This window comes from Entelurus aequoreus, linkage group LG11, assembly GCF_033978785.1.
Source record: "Entelurus aequoreus isolate RoL-2023_Sb linkage group LG11, RoL_Eaeq_v1.1, whole genome shotgun sequence".
Lineage (NCBI taxonomy): Eukaryota > Metazoa > Chordata > Actinopteri > Syngnathiformes > Syngnathidae > Entelurus > Entelurus aequoreus.
Window position 1 is genome coordinate 74,604,120 of NC_084741.1, and position 25,046 is coordinate 74,629,165.

The 25,046-nt window shown below is 39.9% G+C and overlaps 1 protein-coding gene across 2 annotated transcripts in view; it reads right to left on the bottom strand.

The window, feature by feature from the left end:
• Nucleotides 1-24,143, bottom strand: part of LOC133660465 (platelet endothelial aggregation receptor 1-like) — a 618,594-nt gene extending 594,451 nt beyond the window's left edge. For both annotated transcript variants that reach the window (XM_062063981.1, XM_062063980.1), the window contains exon 1: nt 23,976-24,143. The gene's annotated coding sequence lies outside the window, so the exon portion shown is untranslated. The remainder of the gene's footprint in view (nt 1-23,975) is intronic.
• Nucleotides 24,144-25,046: the final 903 nt, after the last annotated feature.

Sequence of the window (25,046 nt, forward strand, 5' to 3'; positions counted from 1 at the left end):
TCACACACACATTCACACACACATTCACACACACATTCACACACACATTCACACACACACATTCACATACACACATTCACACACACATTCACACACACATTCACACACACACATTCCCACACACATTCACACACACACATTCACATACACACATTCACACACACATTCACACACACATTCACACACACACATTCACACACACACATTCACACACACATTCACACACACACATTCACACACACATTCACACACACACATTCACACACACATTCACACACACACATTCACACACACACATTCACACACACACATTCACACACACACATTCACACACACATTCACACACACATTCACACACACATTCACACACACACATTCACACACACATTCACACACACACATTCACACACACACATTCACACACACATTCACACACACACATTCACACATACATTCACACACACACATTCACACACACATTCACACACACACATTCACACACACACATTCACACACACATTCACACACACACATTCACACACACACATTCACACACACATTCACACATACATTCACACACACACATTCACACACACATTCACACACACACATTCACACACACACATTCACACACACACATTCACACACACATTCACACACACACATTCACACACACATTCACACACACACATTCACACACACACATTCACACACACATTCACACACACACATTCACACACACATTCACACACACACATTCACACACACATTCACACACACACATTCACACACACATTCACACACACACATTCACACACACATTCACACACACATTCACACACACATTCACACACACATTCACACACACATTCACACACACACATTCACACACACACATTCACACACACACATTCACACACACATTCACACACACACATTCACACACACATTCACACACACACATTCACACACACATTCACACACACACATTCACACACACATTCACACACACATTCACACACACATTCACACACACATTCACACACACATTCACACACACACATTCACACACACATTCACACACACATTCACACACACACATTCACACACACATTCACACACACATTCACACACACATTCACACACACATTCACACACACACATTCACATACACACATTCACACACACATTCACACACACATTCACACACACACATTCCCACACACATTCACACACACACATTCACATACACACATTCACACACACATTCACACACACATTCACACACACACATTCACACACACACATTCACACACACATTCACACACACACATTCACACACACATTCACACACACACATTCACACACACATTCACACACACACATTCACACACACACATTCACACACACACATTCACACACACACATTCACACACACATTCACACACACATTCACACACACATTCACACACACACATTCACACACACATTCACACACACACATTCACACACACACATTCACACACACATTCACACACACACATTCACACATACATTCACACACACACATTCACACACACATTCACACACACACATTCACACACACACATTCACACACACATTCACACACACACATTCACACACACACATTCACACACACATTCACACATACATTCACACACACACATTCACACACACATTCACACACACACATTCACACACACACATTCACACACACACATTCACACACACATTCACACACACACATTCACACACACATTCACACACACACATTCACACACACACATTCACACACACATTCACACACACACATTCACACACACATTCACACACTGATGGCGGGAGCTGCCATGCAAGGCCCTAACCACCACCTATCAGGAGCAAGGGTGAAGTGTCTTGCTCAAGGACACAACGAACGTGACTAGGTTGGTAGAAGGTGGGGATCGAACCAGGAACCCTGAGGTTGCTGGCACGTCCACTCTCCCAACCAGCGCCACGCCGGTTGGCAGCAGTTGGGAAGACTGCTTTCTCTGCTCTGATATTGATTTATAAATAGAAGAAATGAATACAATGAAATATTACAAAATCAATACAATTGAAAAATAACATGAAAAAACTTGGTGAATTTGTTTCTATTAACTTTCACTGTTTTGTGAATTGTTAAATGGATTTTGTTTTTAGTGAGATTTTTTTGTTTTTACTCTGCTGCTTCAACGTCATTTCAAGCCTCGCTATCTTATTTCCACTGACAATGAAACAGACTTTCAAACACAACCTCTGTCATAGTGTAGCAGCTGACCTTTTAGTTTACCATTTCAAACACAACCTCTGTCATGGTGTACATCCCAGCTGAGCTTTTAGTTTACCATTTCAAACACAACCTCTGTCATAGTGTAGCAGCTGACCTTTTAGTTTACCATTTCAAACACAACCTCTGTCATAGTGTAGCAGCTGACCTTTTAGTTTACCATTTCAAACACAACCTCTGTCATAGTGTAGCAGCTGACCTTTTAGTTTACCATTTCAAACACAACCTCTGTCATAGTGTAGCAGCTGACCTTTTAGTTTACCATTTCAAACACAACCTCTGTCATAGTGTAGCAGCTGACCTTTTAGTTTACTATTTCAAACACAACCTCTGTCATAGTGTAGCAGCTGACCTTTTAGTTTACCATTTCAAACACAACCTCTGTCATAGTGTACATCCCAGCTGAGCTTTTAGTTTACCATTTCAAACACAACCTCTGTCATAGTGTAGCAGCTGAGCTTTTAGTTTACCATTTCAAACACAACCTCTGTCATAGTGTAGCAGCTGAGCTTTTAGTTTACCATTTCAAACACAACCTCTGTCATAGTGTAGCAGCTGAGCTTTTAGTTTACCATTTCAAACACAACCTCTGTCATAGTGTAGCAGCTGAGCTTTTAGTTTACCATTTCAAACACAACCTCTGTCATAGTGTACATCCCAGCTGAGCTTTTAGTTTACCATTTCAAACACAACCTCTGTCATAGTGTACCAGCTGAGCTTTTAGTTTACCATTTCAAACACAACCTCTGTCATGGTGTACATCCCAGCTGAGCTTTTAGTTTACCATTTCAAACACAACCTCTGTCATAGTGTAGCAGCTGACCTTTTAGTTTACCATTTCAAACACAACCTCTGTCATAGTGTAGCAGCTGACCTTTTAGTTTACCATTTCAAACACAACCTCTGTCATAGTGTAGCAGCTGACCTTTTAGTTTACCATTTCAAACACAACCTCTGTCATAGTGTAGCAGCTGACCTTTTAGTTTACCATTTCAAACACAACCTCTGTCATAGTGTAGCAGCTGACCTTTTAGTTTACCATTTCAAACACAACCTCTGTCATAGTGTAGCAGCTGACCTTTTAGTTTACCATTTCAAACACAACCTCTGTCATAGTGTAGCAGCTGACCTTTTAGTTTACCATTTCAAACACAACCTCTGTCATAGTGTAGCAGCTGACCTTTTAGTTTACCATTTCAAACACAACCTCTGTCATAGTGTAGCAGCTGACCTTTTAGTTTACCATTTCAAACACAACCTCTGTCATAGTGTAGCAGCTGACCTTTTAGTTTACTATTTCAAACACAACCTCTGTCATAGTGTAGCAGCTGACCTTTTAGTTTACCATTTCAAACACAACCTCTGTCATAGTGTACATCCCAGCTGAGCTTTTAGTTTACCATTTCAAACACAACCTCTGTCATAGTGTAGCAGCTGAGCTTTTAGTTTACCATTTCAAACACAACCTCTGTCATAGTGTAGCAGCTGAGCTTTTAGTTTACCATTTCAAACACAACCTCTGTCATAGTGTAGCAGCTGAGCTTTTAGTTTACCATTTCAAACACAACCTCTGTCATAGTGTAGCAGCTGAGCTTTTAGTTTACCATTTCAAACACAACCTCTGTCATAGTGTACATCCAAGCTGAGCTTTTAGTTTACCATTTCAAACACAACCTCTGTCATAGTGTACCAGCTGAGCTTTTAGTTTACCATTTCAAACACAACCTCTGTCATAGTGTACCAGCTGAGCTTTTAGTTTACCATTTCAAACACAACCTCTGTCATAGTGTAGCAGCTGACCTTTTAGTTTACCATTTCAAACACAACCTCTGTCATAGTGTACCAGCTGAGCTTTTAGTTTACCATTTCAAACACAACCTCTGTCATAGTGTAGCAGCTGACCTTTTAGTTTACCATTTCAAACACAACCTCTGTCATGGTGTACATCCCAGCTGAGCTTTTAGTTTACCATTTCAAACACAACCTCTGTCATAGTGTAGCAGCTGACCTTTTAGTTTACCATTTCAAACACAACCTCTGTCATAGTGTAGCAGCTGACCTTTTAGTTTACCATTTCAAACACAACCTCTGTCATAGTGTAGCAGCTGACCTTTTAGTTTACCATTTCAAACACAACCTCTGTCATAGTGTAGCAGCTGACCTTTTAGTTTACCATTTCAAACACAACCTCTGTCATAGTGTAGCAGCTGACCTTTTAGTTTACTATTTCAAACACAACCTCTGTCATAGTGTAGCAGCTGACCTTTTAGTTTACCATTTCAAACACAACCTCTGTCATAGTGTACATCCCAGCTGAGCTTTTAGTTTACCATTTCAAACACAACCTCTGTCATAGTGTAGCAGCTGAGCTTTTAGTTTACCATTTCAAACACAACCTCTGTCATAGTGTAGCAGCTGAGCTTTTAGTTTACCATTTCAAACACAACCTCTGTCATAGTGTAGCAGCTGAGCTTTTAGTTTACCATTTCAAACACAACCTCTGTCATAGTGTAGCAGCTGAGCTTTTAGTTTACCATTTCAAACACAACCTCTGTCATAGTGTACATCCCAGCTGAGCTTTTAGTTTACCATTTCAAACACAACCTCTGTCATAGTGTACCAGCTGAGCTTTTAGTTTACCATTTGAAACACAACCTCTGTCATAGTGTACCAGCTGAGCTTTTAGTTTACCATTTCAAACACAACCTCTGTCATAGTGTACCAGCTGAGCTTTTAGTTTACCATTTCAAACACAACCTCTGTCATAGTGTACATCCCAGCTGAGCTTTTAGTTTACCATTTCAAACACAACCTCTGTCATAGTGTAGCAGCTGAGCTTTTAGTTTACCATTTCAAACACAACCTCTGTCATAGTGTACATCCCAGCTGAGCTTTTAGTTTACCATTTGAAACACAACCTCTGTCATAGTGTACATCCCAGCTGAGCTTTTAGTTTACCATTTGAAACACAACCTCTGTCATAGTGTACATCCCAGCTGAGCTTTTAGTTTACCATTTGAAACACAACCTCTGTCATAGTGTACATCCCAGCTGAGCTTTTAGTTTACCATTTGAAACACAACCTCTGTCATAGTGTACCAGCTGAGCTTTTAGTTTACCATTTCAAACACAACCTCTGTCATAGTGTACATCCCAGCTGACCTTTTAGTTTACCATTTGAAACACAACCTCTGTCATAGTGTACCAGCTGAGCTTTTAGTTTACCATTTGAAACACAACCTCTGTCATAGTGTACCAGCTGAGCTTTTAGTTTACCATTTGAAACACAACCTCTGTCATAGTGTACATCCCAGCTGACCTTTTAGTTTACCATTTGAAACACAACCTCTGTCATAGTGTACATCCCAGCTGACCTTTTAGTTTACCATTTGAAACACAACCTCTGTCATAGTGTACATCCCAGCTGAGCTTTTAGTTTACCATTTGAAACACAACCTCTGTCATAGTGTACATCCCAGCTGAGCTTTTAGTTTACCATTTCAAACACAACCTCTGTCATAGTGTACATCCCAGCTGAGCTTTTAGTTTACCATTTGAAACACAACCTCTGTCATAGTGTACATCCCAGCTGAGCTTTTAGTTTACCATTTGAAACACAACCTCTGTCATAGTGTACATCCCAGCTGAGCTTTTAGTTTACCATTTCAAACACAACCTCTGTCATAGTGTACATCCCAGCTGAGCTTTTAGTTTACCATTTCAAACACAACCTCTGTCATAGTGTACATCCCAGCTGAGCTTTTAGTTTACCATTTGAAACACAACCTCTGTCATAGTGTACATCCCAGCTGAGCTTTTAGTTTACCATTTGAAACACAACCTCTGTCATAGTGTACATCCCAGCTGAGCTTTTAGTTTACCATTTCAAACACAACCTCTGTCATAGTGTAGCAGCTGAGCTTTTAGTTTACCATTTCAAACACAACCTCTGTCATAGTGTACATCCCAGCTGAGCTTTTAGTTTACCATTTCAAACACAACCTCTGTCATAGTGTACATCCCAGCTGAGCTTTTAGTTTACCATTTCAAACACAACCTCTGTCATAGTGTACCAGCTGAGCTTTTAGTTTACCATTTCAAACACAACCTCTGTCATAGTGTACATACCAGCTGAGCTTTTAGTTTACCATTTCAAACACAACCTCTGTCATAGTGTAGCAGCTGACCTTTTAGTTTACCATTTCAAACACAACCTCTGTCATAGTGTACATCCCAGCTGAGCTTTTAGTTTACCATTTCAAACACAACCTCTGTCATAGTGTACCAGCTGAGCTTTTAGTTTACCATTTCAAACACAACCTCTGTCATAGTGTAGCAGCTGAGCTTTTAGTTTACCATTTCAAACACAACCTCTGTCATAGTGTACCAGCTGAGCTTTTAGTTTACCATTTGAAACACAACCTCTGTCATAGTGTACATCCCAGCTGAGCTTTTAGTTTACCATTTGAAACACAACCTCTGTCATAGTGTACATCCCAGCTGAGCTTTTAGTTTACCATTTCAAACACAACCTCTGTCATAGTGTAGCAGCTGACCTTTTAGTTTACCATTTGAAACACAACCTCTGTCATAGTGTACATCCCAGCTGAGGTTTGTTATCTTGCTGGAGACTGAAGAGAGCTGCGGGTAATAAAGGTGTGGCTTGCATGTACAACATCAACTCAGTCCTAAAACTGGATGTCTGATTTATTCATGCTCTGCTACTCCCAAACATTTTGTATTACTTTTTCACACTTGCTCCTCGGTCACTCCTCACCCAGAGGAGTATTAGCGGGGTAAATAAAAAAGTCCTGTCATAAAAGCAAGATGGAGGACAAAAGCAGCTGGTGGGAGGAAGACGAGGTCAAAGCTCCAGAAAAAGAGAACAGGTTTTGCAGTTGAGGTGTTCTCACTGCCAAGCATCACTTACACACATACTTTGTTTTTCTATGCAAAAACCCAAGTGGACTCGGTTTTGAGTCCCCGGCGCCCAAAATCTGTACAAATAATTGTAATAAAGGCTGATATGATTCATGCAATGCTCCAAAACACAACACTAGGCAGCCTTACTGCCTATTTGCTGGTGTTCTTCATGGCTTCTAGTCCTAAAGTCTAAATGAACCATGACTCAACCACCAACATAAGCAAGTCCAGGAAAGACCCTCACCACATTCTGCTGGGGGGGGGGGGGGGGGGGGGCTTATATAAGCTCAATTCTTTCACATCCAAAAGATGACTGAGCTCAGTTGTGAGTCACTGGTAACTATTTAGGGAGATGTCAATACAGGATTTACCAGAGAAGAGTTTGGGGTACTTAACATTTGGTACTTACCAAATGGTAGTGTCTCTCACTTAATGTGTCTACCCGCTAAACTAATGCTAAGTGCATTGATTGATTGAAACTTTTATTAGTAGATTGCACAGTGAAGTACATATTCCGTACAATTGACCACTAAATGGTAACACCCCAATAAGTTTTTCAACTTGTTTAAGTCGGGGTCCACTTAAATGCAGTCCAGCCTTTAGCTAGAGTGACGTGCCAAGGAGAAGCCAGAGTTTGAAAACCTTCAGTTTCCTATTGAGGAACATTTGGACTGAGCAGTGAAAAACGTAAACAAGTAAAAGGTTCAATTATAAAATAAAAGCTACAATTATTTGTGCTATCAATGCTCTGTAATATTATTGTCTCATGTAGCACACTAAAAAAAACATTAACATTTTTGTAAATGTTTGGATCTTGTTCAGTGTTTTTTCGTAATAATCTGTGGACCAGTAAAATAACAATAAGCGAGTCACACCCCATTTTTAAAGACCTGCTGAAAGTCACTACTAGCGAGCACGCAGTCTGATAGTTTATATATCAATGATGAGTCTGATAGTTGATATATCAATGATGAGTCTGATAGTTTATATATCAATGATGAGTCTGATAGTTTATATATCAATGATGAGTCTGATAGTTGATATATCAATGATGAGTCTGATAGTTTATATATCAATGATGAGTCTGATAGTTTATATATCAATGATGAGTCTGATAGTTTATATATCAATGATGAGTCTGATAGTTTATATATCAATGATGAGTCTGATAGTTTATATATCAATGATGTCATCGCAACATTGCAACACATGCCAATACGGCCGCCTTCACTTAGAAAGTCACATTTTACATTTCCCAAGAAACTTCCGCTTGAAAACGTCTATGTATGATGACGTATGTATGATGACGTATGTATGATGACGTATGTATGATGACGTATGTATGATGACGTATGTATGATGACGTATGTATGATGACGTATGTACGATGACGTATGTACGATGACGTATGTACGATGACGTATGTATGATGACGTATGTATGATGACGTATGTACGATGACGTATGTACGATGACGTATGTACGATGACGTATGTACGATGACGTATGTACGATGACGTATGTATGATGACGTATGTATGATGACATATGTATGATGACGTATGTACGATGACGTATGTACGATGACGTATGTACGTTGACGTATGTATGATGACGTATGTATGAATACGTATGTATGATGACGTATGTACGATGACGTATGTATGATGACGTATGTACGATGACGTATGTACGATGACGTATGTATGATGACGTATGTATGAATACGTATGTACGATGATGTATGTATGATGACGTATGTATGATGACGTATGTATGATGACGTATGTATGATGACGTATGTACGATGACGTATGTACGATGACGTATGTACGATGACGTATGTACGATGACGTATGTACGATTGCGTATGTACGATGACGTATGTACGATGACGTATGTACGATTGCGTATGTACGATGATGTATGTATGATGACGTATGTATGATGACGTATGTACGATGACGTATGTATGATGACGTATGTATGAATACGTATGTATGATGACGTATGTATGATGACGTATGTATGATGACGTATGTACGATGACGTATGTACGATGACGTATGTATGATGACGTATGTACGATGACGTATGTACGATGACGTATGTATGATGACGTATGTACGATGACGTATGTACGATGACGTATGTATGATGACGTATGTACGATGACGTATGTACGATGACGTATGTATGATGACGTATGTATGAATACGTATGTACGATGACGTATGTACGATGATGTATGTACGATTGCGTATGTACGACGACGTATGTACGATGACGTATGTACGATTGCGTATGTACGATGACGTATGTACGATGACGTATGTACGATGACGTATGTACGATGACGTATGTACGATGACGTATGTACGATGACGTATGTATGATGACGTATGTACGATGACGTATGTGTGATGACGTATGTATGATGACGTATGTATGATGACGTATGTACGATGATGTATGTATGATGACGTATGTATGATGACGTATGTATGATGACGTATGTATGATGACGTATGTATGATGACGTATGTATGATGACGTATGTATGATGACGTATGTACGATGACGTATGTACGATGACGTATGTACGATGACGTATGTATGATGACGTATGTACGATGACGTATGTATGATGACGTATGTATGATGACGTATGTACGATGATGTATGTACGATGACGTATGTACGATGACGTATGTACGATGACGTATGTACGATGACGTATGTACGATGACGTATGTATGATGACGTATGTATGAATACGTATGTATGATGACGTATGTACGATGACGTATGTATGATGACGTATGTACGATGACGTATGTACGATGACGTATGTATGATGACATATGTATGATGACGTATGTACGATGACGTATGTACGATGACGTATGTACGATGACGTATGTATGATGACGTATGTATGATGACGTATGTACGATGACGTATGTACGATGACGTATGTATGATGACGTATGTACGATGACGTATGTACGATGACGTATGTATGATGACGTATGTATGAATACGTATGTACGATGATGTATGTATGATGACGTATGTATGATGACGTATGTATGATGACGTATGTATGATGACGTATGTACGATGACGTATGTACGATGACGTATGTACGATGACGTATGTACGATGACGTATGTACGATTGCGTATGTACGATGACGTATGTACGATGACGTATGTACGATTGCGTATGTACGATGATGTATGTATGATGACGTATGTATGATGACGTATGTACGATGACGTATGTATGATGACGTATGTACGATGACGTATGTATGCTGACGTATGTATGATGACGTATGTACGATGACGTATGTATGATGACGTATGTATGATGACGTATGTACGATGACGTATGTACGATGACGTATGTACAATGACGTATGTACGATGACGTATGTACGAATACGTATGTACGATGACGTATGTACGATGACGTATGTACGATGACGTATGTACGATGACGTATGTACGATGACGTATGTACGATGACGTATGTACGATGACGTATGTACGATGATGTATGTACGATTGCGTATGTACGACGACGTATGTACGATGACGTATGTACGAATACGTATGTACGATGACGTATGTATGATGACGTATGTATGATGACGTATGTACGATGACGTATGTACGATGACGTATGTACGATGACGTATGTATGATGACGTATGTACGATGACGTATGTACGATGACGTATGTATGATGACGTATGTATGATGACGTATGTATGATGACGTATGTACGATGACGTATGTACGATGACGTATGTACGATGACGTATGTACGATGACGTATGTACGATGACGTATGTATGATGACGTATGTATGATGACATATGTATGATGACGTATGTACGATGACGTATGTACGATGACGTATGTACGTTGACGTATGTATGATGACGTATGTATGAATACGTATGTATGATGACGTATGTACGATGACGTATGTATGATGACGTATGTACGATGACGTATGTACGATGACGTATGTATGATGACGTATGTATGAATACGTATGTACGATGATGTATGTATGATGACGTATGTATGATGACGTATGTATGATGACGTATGTATGATGACGTATGTACGATGACGTATGTACGATGACGTATGTACGATGACGTATGTACGATGACGTATGTACGATTGCGTATGTACGATGACGTATGTACGATGACGTATGTACGATTGCGTATGTACGATGATGTATGTATGATGACGTATGTATGATGACGTATGTACGATGACGTATGTATGATGACGTATGTATGAATACGTATGTATGATGACGTATGTATGATGACGTATGTATGATGACGTATGTACGATGACGTATGTACGATGACGTATGTATGATGACGTATGTACGATGACGTATGTACGATGACGTATGTATGATGACGTATGTACGATGACGTATGTACGACGACGTATGTATGATGACGTATGTACGATGACGTATGTACGATGACGTATGTATGATGACGTATGTATGAATACGTATGTACGATGACGTATGTACGATGATGTATGTACGATTGCGTATGTACGACGACGTATGTACGATGACGTATGTACGATTGCGTATGTACGATGACGTATGTACGATGACGTATGTACGATGACGTATGTACGATGACGTATGTATGATGACGTATGTACGATGACGTATGTATGATGACGTATGTATGATGACGTATGTATGATGATGTATGTATGATGACGTATGTATGATGACGTATGTATGATGACGTATGTATGATGACGTATGTATGATGACGTATGTATGATGACGTATGTATGATGACGTATGTATGATGACGTATGTACGATGACGTATGTACGATGACGTATGTATGATGACGTATGTACGATGACGTATGTACGATGACGTATGTACGATGACGTATGTATGATGACGTATGTACGATGACGTATGTATGATGACGTATGTATGATGACATATGTACGATGATGTATGTACGATGACGTATGTACGATGACGTATGTACGATGACGTATGTACGATGACGTATGTACGATGACGTATGTATGATGACGTATGTATGAATACGTATGTATGATGACGTATGTACGATGACGTATGTATGATGACGTATGTACGATGACGTATGTACGATGACGTATGTATGATGACATATGTATGATGACGTATGTACGATGACGTATGTACGATGACGTATGTACGATGACGTATGTATGATGACGTATGTATGATGACGTATGTACGATGACGTATGTACGATGACGTATGTACGATGACGTATGTACGATGACGTATGTACGATGACGTATGTATGATGACGTATGTATGAATACGTATGTACGATGATGTATGTATGATGACGTATGTATGATGACGTATGTATGATGACGTATGTATGATGACGTATGTACGATGACGTATGTACGATGACGTATGTACGATGACGTATGTACGATTGCGTATGTACGATGACGTATGTACGATGACGTATGTACGATTGCGTATGTACGATGATGTATGTATGATGACGTATGTATGATGACGTATGTACGATGACGTATGTATGATGACGTATGTACGATGACGTATGTATGCTGACGTATGTATGATGACGTATGTACGATGACGTATGTATGATGACGTATGTATGATGACGTATGTACGATGACGTATGTACGATGACGTATGTACAATGACGTATGTACGATGACGTATGTACGAATACGTATGTACGATGACGTATGTACGATGACGTATGTACGATGACGTATGTACGATGACGTATGTACGATGACGTATGTACGATGACGTATGTACGATGATGTATGTACGATTGCGTATGTACGACGACGTATGTACGATGACGTATGTACGAATACGTATGTACGATGACGTATGTATGATGACGTATGTATGATGACGTATGTACGATGACGTATGTACGATGACGTATGTACGATGACGTATGTATGATGACGTATGTACGATGACGTATGTACGATGACGTATGTATGATGACGTATGTATGATGACGTATGTACGATGACGTATGTACGATGACGTATGTACGATGACGTATGTACGATGACGTATGTACGATGACGTATGTATGATGACGTATGTATGATGACATATGTATGATGACGTATGTACGATGACGTATGTACGATGACGTATGTACGTTGACGTATGTATGATGACGTATGTATGAATACGTATGTATGATGACGTATGTACGATGACGTATGTATGATGACGTATGTACGATGACGTATGTACGATGACGTATGTATGATGACGTATGTATGAATACGTATGTACGATGATGTATGTATGATGACGTATGTATGATGACGTATGTATGATGACGTATGTATGATGACGTATGTACGATGACGTATGTACGATGACGTATGTACGATGACGTATGTACGATGACGTATGTACGATTGCGTATGTACGATGACGTATGTACGATGACGTATGTACGATTGCGTATGTACGATGATGTATGTATGATGACGTATGTATGATGACGTATGTATGATGACGTATGTATGATGACGTATGTACGATGACGTATGTACGATGACGTATGTATGATGACGTATGTATGATGACGTATGTACGATGACGTATGTACGATGACGTATGTATGATGACGTATGTACGATGACGTATGTACGATGACGTATGTATGATGACGTATGTACGATGACGTATGTACGATGACGTATGTATGATGACGTATGTACGATGACGTATGTACGATGACGTATGTACGATGACGTATGTATGAATACGTATGTACGATGACGTATGTACGATGATGTATGTACGATTGCGTATGTACGACGACGTATGTACGATGACGTATGTACGATTGCGTATGTACGATGACGTATGTACGATGACGTATGTACGATGACGTATGTACGATGACGTATGTACGATGACGTATGTACGATGACGTATGTATGATGACGTATGTATGAATACGTATGTACGATTGCGTATGTACGATGACGTATGTATGATGACGTATGTATGATGACGTATGTATGATGACGTATGTACGATGACGTATGTACGATGACGTATGTATGATGACGTATGTATGATGACGTATGTATGATGACGTATGTACGATGACGTATGTACGATGACGTATGTACGATGACGTATGTATGATGACGTATGTACGATGACGTATGTATGATGACGTATGTATGATGACATATGTATGATGATGTATGTACGATGACGTATGTATGATGACGTATGTACGATGACGTATGTACGATGACGTATGTACGATGACGTATGTATGATGACGTATGTATGAATACGTATGTATGATGACGTATGTATGATGACGTATGTATGATGACGTATGTACGATGACGTATGTACGATGACGTATGTATGATGACGTATGTAAGATGACGTATGTACGATGACGTATGTATGATGACGTATGTACGATGACGTATGTACGATGACGTATGTATGATGACGTATGTACGATGACGTATGTACGATGACGTATGTATGATGACGTATGTATGAATACGTATGTACGATGACGTATGTATGATGACGTATGTATGATGACGTATGTATGATGACGTATGTACGATGACGTATGTACGATGACGTATGTACGATGACGTATGTACGATGACGTATGTACGATGACGTATGTACGATGACGTATGTACGATTGCGTATGTACGATGACGTATGTACGATGACGTATGTACGATTGCGTATGTACGATGATGTATGTATGATGACGTATGTATGATGACGTATGTACGGTGACGTATGTATGATGACGTATGTACGATGCCGTATGTATGCTGACGTATGTATGATGACGTATGTACGATGACGTATGTATGATGACGTATGTATGATGACGTATGTATGATGACGTATGTACGATGACGTATGTACGATGACGTATGTATGATGACGTATGTACAATGACGTATGTATGATGACGTATGTGTGATGACGTATGTATGATGACGTATGTATGATGACGTATGTACGATGACGTATGTACGATGACGTATGTACGATGACGTATGTATGATGACGTATGTACGATGACGTATGTATGATGACGTATGTATGAATACGTATGTACGATGACGTATGTATGATGACGTATGTATGATGACGTATGTATGATGACGTATGTACGATGACGTATGTACGATGACGTATGTACGATGACGTATGTACGATGACGTATGTACGATGACGTATGTACGATTGCGTATGTACGATGACGTATGTACGATGACGTATGTACGATTGCGTATGTACGATGATGTATGTATGATGACGTATGTATGATGACGTATGTACGATGACGTATGTATGATGACGTATGTACGATGACGTATGTATGATGACGTATGTATGATGACGTATGTACGATGACGTATGTATGATGACGTATGTACGATGACGTATGTATGCTGACGTATGTATGATGACGTATGTACGATGACGTATGTATGATGACGTATGTATGATGACGTATGTATGATGACGTATGTACGATGACGTATGTACGATGACGTATGTACGATGACGTATGTACGAATACGTATGTATGATGACGTATGTACGATGACGTATGTACGATGACGTATGTACGATGACGTATGTACGATGACGTATGTATGATGACGTATGTACGATGACGTATGTACGATGATGTATGTACGATTGCGTATGTACGACGACGTATGTACGATGACGTATGTACGATTGCGTATGTACGATGACGTATGTACGATGACGTATGTACGATGACGTATGTACGATGGCGTATGTACGATGACGTATGTACGATGACGTATGTATGATGACGTATGTATGAATACGTATGTACGATTGCGTATGTACGATGACGTATGTATGATGACGTATGTATGATGACGTATGTACGATGACGTATGTACGATGACGTATGTACGATGACGTATGTACGATGACGTATGTACGATGACGTATGTATGATGACGTATGTATGAATACGTATGTACGATTGCGTATGTACGATGACGTATGTATGATGACGTATGTATGATGACGTATGTACGATTGCGTATGTACGATGACGTATGTACGATGACGTATGTATGATGACGTATGTATGATGACGTATGTATGATGACGTATGTACGATGACGTATGTACGATGACGTATGTACGATGACGTATGTATGATGACGTATGTACGATGACGTATGTATGATGACGTATGTATGATGACATATGTATGATGATGTATGTACGATGACGTATGTATGATGACGTATGTACGATGACGTATGTACGATGACGTATGTACGATGACGTATGTATGATGACGTATGTATGAATACGTATGTATGATGACGTATGTATGATGACGTATGTATGATGACGTATGTACGATGACGTATGTACGATGACGTATGTATGATGACGAATGTACGATGACGTATGTACGATGACGTATGTATGATGACGTATGTACGATGACGTATGTACGATGACGTATGTATGATGACGTATGTACGATGACGTATGTACGATGACGTATGTATGATGACGTATGTATGAATACGTATGTACGATGACGTATGTATGATGACGTATGTATGATGACGTATGTATGATGACGTATGTACGATGACGTATGTACGATGACGTATGTACGATGACGTATGTACGATGACGTATGTACGATGACGTATGTACGATGACGTATGTACGATGACGTATGTACGATTGCGTATGTACGATGACGTATGTACGATGACGTATGTACGATGACGTATGTACGATGACGTATGTATGAATACGTATGTACGATTGCGTATGTACGATGACGTATGTATGATGACGTATGTACGATGACGTATGTATGCTGACGTATGTATGATGACGTATGTACGATGACGTATGTATGATGACGTATGTACGATGACGTATGTATGATGACGTATGTATGAATACGTATGTACGATTGCGTATGTACGATGACGTATGTATGATGACGTATGTATGATGACGTATGTATGATGACGTATGTACGATGACGTATGTACGATGACGTATGTACGATGACGTATGTATGATGACGTATGTATGATGACGTATGTATGATGACGTATGTACGATGACGTATGTACGATGACGTATGTACGATGACGTATGTACGATGACGTATGTACGATGACGTATGTATGATGACGTATGTACGATGACGTATGTATGATGACATATGTATGATGATGTATGTACGATGACGTATGCGCGTGACGTCAATCGTTGAAACGGAATTATTCGGACACCATTGTATCTAATACAAACAGCTCTGTTTTCACCACATAATTCCACAGTTGGTGAATCTTTTGCAATTTGTTTAATGAACAATGAAGACTGCAAAGAAGAAAGCTTTAGGTGGGATCGGTGTATTAGCAGCTGGCTGCAGCAACACAACCAGGAGGACTTTGACATGGATAGCAGACGTGCTATCCGACGCTAGCCGCCGACCGCATTGATGATCGGGTGAAGTCCTTCGTCGCGCCGTCGATCGCTGGAACGCAGGTGAGCACGTGTAGTTACATGTCCATGGTTTAATAGTATTGTTGATCTGCTGTCTATCCTTCCAGTCAGGGGTTTATTTCGTCTGTTTCTATCTGCAGTTAAGCATGATGCTATCACGTTAGCTCCATAGCTAAAGTGCTTTGCCAAAGTATTGTTGTGGAGATAAAAGTCACTGTGAATGTCCATTTGGCGTTCTGGACTCTCATTTTCAAGAGGATATAGTATCCCAGGTGGTTTCAAATACAAATCTGTGATCCACAATAGAAAAAGGAGAGAGTGTGGAATCCAATGAGCCAGCTTGTACCTAAGTTACGGTCAGAGCGAAAAAAGATACGTCCTGCACTGCACTCTAGTCCTTCACTCTCACGTTCCTCATCCACGAATCTTTCATCCTGGCTCAAATTAATGGGGTAATCGTCGCTTTCTCGGTCCGAATCTCTCTCGCTGCTGGTGTAAACAATGTGCAGATGTGAGGAGCTCCACAACCTGTGACGTCACGCTACTTTCAACCTGTGACGTCACGCTACTTTCAACCTGTGACGTCACGCTACTTTCAACCTGTGACGTCACGCTACTTTCAACCTGTGACGTCACGCTACTTCCGCTACAGGCAAGGCTTTTTTTATCAGCGAGCAAAAGTTGCGAACTTTATCGTCGATGTTCTCTACTAAATCCTTTCAGCAAAAATATGTCAATATCGCCAAATGATCAAGTATGACACATAGAATGGATCTGCTATCCCCGTTTAAATAAAACAATTTTATTTCAGTAGGCCTTTAAACTCTGTCATTTTTTGTTATTATGTGTATGGTATATTTCTATAAACTTCATACATATTTTGTTTCTACAGCATAATCGTGGTTCAGTAGTGAAGTGAAGTGAATTACATTTATATAGCGCTTTTTCTCAAGTGACTCAAAGCGCTTTACATAGTGAAACCCAATATCTAAGTTACATTTAAACCAGTGTGGGTGGCACTGGGAGCAGGTGGGTAAAGTGTCTTGCCCAAGGACACAACGGCAGTGACTTGGATGGCGGAAGCGGGAATCGAACCTGCAACCCTCAAGTTGCTGGCACGGCCGCTCTACCAACCGAGCTATACCGCCCCGCTTCAGTAATTCCCTGAGTTTGAAGGTGCCAGTTTGGTTTCTGTTTGCTTAGTATTGTGAACACAGCTTGAAATCAGCACTAAGCAACTTTTCAACCTTGATAGAATATTGCATCACTTTGGGGACGATACAACTAGTTGAATGACACCTGTGTCATGGCCTGAGTGGATCTGTATCGCTTTCCCAGGCACTGAGCAACTTTGAGGAGTGGGGCAGGAAGCCTGCCACACAAACAACTACAAATATGCTGCCTTGCTTCACGGCATACGTCACTCTCCCTCTCCCCATTCGTTACAAAGACGGAAGTCAATGCAAACGCCTACGTGCCGCCAAAAAACTAAAATAAAATGAACGCCGACGTGCAATTACTGCTATGAAGCTACAAAACCAAAGAAACGAAAAGTTTTGTTTGAGGAGACAAAACAAAAAAAGGGAAGCTACTCGGATAAAAGGACAATCAAGGATCAACATTGGCCCGGTGGCGTGAGTTTAAAGACGGTTTCGACCAATGCTGCCTTGGCTCTGTTCCTGCTGGACTAGTAAGTACATTTCAATACTCAAATCAAAATGCTAATGCTAATGTTAGCTATCGGACATTTGTGTGGTAGCAATAAGTAGCCAGCAGCTTGATAGTTTGAATGCATATTCTGCTCGTCAGCTGTGATGTAGTTTTTAGAATAGGGTTTCAACTAACCACTATTTTGATAGTGGATTAGTCAACGATTATCTCAACGATTAATTGACTAATCAGATAATAAAGCGTACACATATTTAGTGGCTGTCATTTTTCCATTGACGTCTAAATGCAGCGCAGGTTATTTTACACATGTGCTTACTAATAACAAAGATGACTAATTCATTCATTAATATTTATTTATACTGTAACTGTGCTGCTATAAAAATCTAAATGATTATTCAAATATTGTCCATAAAAAAAAAGGAAAGCCAAAGTGCTAAAAAAAAACCCGATTGTTTAAGTATTAAAAGAAAGTTCACATAGCAGAATTGAAAACAAACAAAACACAAAATCAAACTTTGTTTGAAAGAAAATCATTTTGTGATGTTTAAAAATCTGCACACTGATATATTGATTATTGATTAACTTTTGGCAGTTTTATCACTAATAGACTCAAATTGTGATGTATCATGTTGTATGCTTGCATGTTCGAAATAAACTCAAACTCAAACTCAAACTCAATGTGTGGAATTATAATTGACGCTGCTTTAAAAAGAACTTGATTTGATGTAGACAAAGTTTAGCCGGCTGACTTTGTCTAAAATGATAGTTGAAGTTATTTTTCACACAACTTTGTCTCACTCTTGTTAGCTAGCTAGCTAGCAAAGTAGAAGCTAACACTTAGCGAGGTTGAGATGCATCCTCCCTGCAGATGTCTGACATCATGACTTGAAATGCTGGCCTATCACGGATGTACTGACATAAAAACAAGGTCCGCTTTGCAAAATGAGCAAGTATTCATCTTTTTAACAAGAAGGAAAGCAAACACTTGACATGTTAGCACTGAAGATGTTTTTGCGAGTGGCCATGCGGACCCACTTTCACACGAGTGATGACGTCACTTTCACACGAGTGATGACGTCACTTTCACACGAGTGATGACGTCACTTTCACACGAGTGATGACGTCACTTTCGCACGAGTGATGACGTCACTTCCGCACGAGCGATGACGTCACTTTCGCACGAGTGATGACGTCACTTTCGCACGCGTGATGACGTCACTTTCGCACGAGTGATGACGTCGCTTTCGCACGAGTGATGACGTCACTTTCGCACGAGTGATGACGTCGCTTTCGCACGAGTGATGACGTCACTTTCGCACGAGTGATGACGTCACTTTCGCACGAGTGATGACGTCACTTTCGCAAGAGTGATGACGTCACTTTCGCACGAGTGATGACGTCACTTTCGCACGAGTGATGACGTCACGACTATTGCAGAAGACACATTTTATTGTTGACATTTGTCGACAATGTGGACTAATTGTTACACCCCTACTTCCATAACGAGCCTACTGACAGATTATGAATGAGAACTAGGAATGTATATAATATATAAATGTATACACATATCAGTACTTCATATAATTGGTGTCAACAAAGATGTGTCAACATTTGAACAAGAAATGGGCAACAAATTATGTTAGTATCTGCTTTTAAATATTTAGGATTTTTAATTGATGACCACTTGAGTTTTAAGGAGCACATTCAGTATGTTGTAAAAAAACTGAAACTTTTACAGGGATTTTATTATAGAAAGAAGTCTTGCTTGTCTTTTACTGTGAAACAGAAATAGGTGGAAACAACCTTCTGACCTGTCATTGACTATGAAGATGTGTTGTACATGAATGCTGCTTGTCTCCACAAGCTGGATAGTGTGTACCACGCGGCATCACCAACTTACTCACCATTGTGTGTTATTTCACTTATTTGAGTGGATTACTATTGGCCTGTAGATGACTGGATCGCTACGAGGATGGTTGACGTAGCGCGGTAGTGGTGGTCGTGAGTAAAGCGCATTCACTAACTGACACTAACTCTTAGTAGAGTGCGTGACTTTGAGAGACTTTTAAGGGGGAATTATTGTTGTGGTACGAACATTTCTATGGAGTTGCTTCTTCATCTGTGATTATTCCAGGCTGATTATCGCATGCGTGGCAGCGGCAAATAAAATTACGACGGTAAGCTAGAGTAAAGAAAATACAATTTGCCATATCATTGGTTTTCCTCGACCGACCCAATGGAGAAATGGCACCAACAATATTACATCCCTATTTAGAATTATTGTATTAGACATGGCAGCAGCCCAGGATGCATGTGCATGTATGAGCCAGTCTGCCCCACAACAAAAGGATACAGAAAAAGAAGGTACTTATAGACTACACCGTCAGACTAGAATTGTGGACTCGCACAAAGCTCTCAGAGTAAACCTCTACCATATATGGACATATCTGCTGACGTTACCTCACAAAAGTTGTGCAAATACAAAGTTGCTTGTTTGGAGTAAGTATGAAGGATGGCAAGATTGTTTTATAAACATCTCCACCATTAATTTCACATGTTCGGGACTTATGCAGATCCCAAATACACAAAAACAAGTAGCAAAAGGTAAGAAAAGTTGCTTTTGCTTAGAAAGGCCCCCCTAATGCTGACAACATTGGCCCTCATTTCATAGTTTGGGACAAAGTAGTGATTTTAGTCTTGTTTTGGAACAAGTTTCAGCACATTTAGGAATGCCCACTTTTTTTTTTAGTGGACCTACAGGCTGTGCTGTACTGAGAGGTCCAGAGAGATGTGCAGATCCTAACACGGTCAGGAACAGGAAGTAAACACATGTGACATCATATCTTTAGCATGGAAAAAAAACACTTTGACAAATGAAAAATGAAGAATATAAACATATTTAAACACTTGAAGATCAACATTTAATGTTTCTTCTGCCAGCAAAAATGTGTTTATGTTTCAATAAAATTAGTTTCAAAGATTTCAGTACTTTGTCAGCACATTCAACAATATTGTTGTCACAACAAGAGTGGTATGAACTTTCCCATTCTGCAGTTACATCTCTAGCTTGAATTTGAAGGCAGACAATTAGTAAAAGATCTTCTGCTATAACTCCTCACAAATAAGAAGAACTATGCCACCGGCTCGGATTTACAGCTTTTACGACTCCACTGAGGTTTACTTTTTGTTTCCCTAAATGAAAAAGTATAGTTGTGAAATCCCACAGACTGAAGATCCAGTCAGGTTGTCAGCAGGTGATGATGAACAACCTGGCAAGAAGACTGGCAGCTTATTTTGCCTTCAATGCAGAGAATCATGCACATACAAATATCAATATGTGGAGTCACATTACAGAACAATGGACTAACATGAGACCGTTTAGGAATCATGTGTTATCATTTCTCTTATTTCATTCACCATAACTTAGTCAATATCATCTTTTTATTTATACACCATACAAGGTATTTGACTCATTATGTGTTTATCCTTCATTAATATTTAACAACTAATACTGGAAGTAAACAAACTCCGTAACTGCGGTAGAATTGCGTAAGATCTGCTTCTTCCTAGCCCTTTTCTGAAATGACGAATTGTGCAAACATAATAACGCGATGTACATCAATGTAACTTTATCAAGCAGGTTTCAAATCATTCACTACTACCAGCGATATTGCACAAGCTAACCAGCTTCAATGCAGGAGTTCAATATCAAAAATGATTATTTCTACATTAAAAGTATTTACAACTGCTTTTCCCTTCTAATGATGTTAAATAAAATCATTGAACTATTACAAACAGCCTTTGGTAATGTTCTGCACAGGGTCAGTCCAACTTTGAGCATGATTATTGTTGCACAGACAAAATAGAAAATAATGTAGACGGAAACACATCAGTCATTTCTATTAGTCCAAGTGTAGCATGAGGGCATCTTCAGACCACACTGCATTCTGTATTGGCCCTCGGCATGTTTTTGAAAATAAAATACATTTGAATAAAATGTGCTTAGTAAATATTACACTCATTTGATTTATAAACTATAACATAAAGCTCAAATGTGTAAGGTTTGTTCAAAAAGCTTAGCATATGGATTAGCATTTTAAATGCATCAAAGTGAACTCCCCTCACACTCACACACACACACACACACACACACACACACACACACACACACACACACACACACACACACACACACACGCACGCACGCACGCACGCACGCACGCACGCACGCACACACACACACACACACACACACACACACACACACACACACACACACACACACACACACACACACACACACACACACACACACACACACACACACACACGCACACACACGCATCCTTCAATTTTTCTTTGCTGGAACGCTGGCTGTCCAATCTGAAGCCCATAAAAAGACATCTTTACTCACCTTGCCTGCAGCAGAGAAGTCCCGCTGGTGGTCTCCTGGTGGTCCCGCAGTCCAAACTCTTTCCAAAGAGTCCCACCAAAAACAGAAAACGAAAGAACAAACTTTTATTGATTAGTAGTTACAAAAGGTTTGCATGGATCTTGTTGCACAAAGTAGTTTGGAGGTTGTGAGGGAAGAACCAGAGAGGAAAGAGTTGGGGAGGAGGGGGGGGGGGGGAGGGGGTCGTCAAGTCTGAGCAAAGTGGAAAAACTGTGACAGCAGCGAGGGGAAGGGGGAGGGGGATTACGAGGAAAAGGGGGCGTTTCAGGTCTTAGATAGATGAGGACGGTGTTTTTTAGACTAAATGAAAGGACAAGAATTGAAGGGCATTGAATGGTGAAAGTACACTGAATGACAACTGCTAGTCTGCAGGTGAAAGTACACTGAATGACAACTGCTAGTCTGCAGGTGAAAGTACACTGAATGACAACTGCTAGTCTGCAGGTGAAAGTACACTGAATGACAACTGCTAGTCTGCAGGTGAAAGTACACTGAATGACAACTGCTAGTCTGCAGGTGAAAGTACACTGAATGACAACTGCTAGTCTGCAGGTGAAAGTACACTGAATGACAACTGCTAGTCTGCAGGTGAAAGTACACTGAATGACAACTGCTAGTCTGCAGGTGAAAGTACACTGAATGACAACTGCTAGTCTGCAGGTGAAAGTACACTGAATGACAACTGCTAGTCTGCAGGTGAAAGTACACTGAATGACAACTGCTAGTCTGCAGGTGAAAGTACACTGAATGACAACTGCTAGTCTGCAGGTGAAAGTACACTGAAGTGCATGACAGAATGACAACTGCTAGTCTGCACCATAATGAAGCAGAAAGAGTTCAAATAATATCTAAACATTTCATCATGAAAATATGTCAAAGCTGCTAATGGTGTGTTTGACCGAGAAGCAGCTCCACGCTGTACATTATAATTACATTTAAAAACCCATTTTATTCTATTGTTTTTAAACAATATTGTATACTATGTTTATATTTTTGATGTTTAATTGAGTTGTTGTTTTGTTGCAGGGTGGG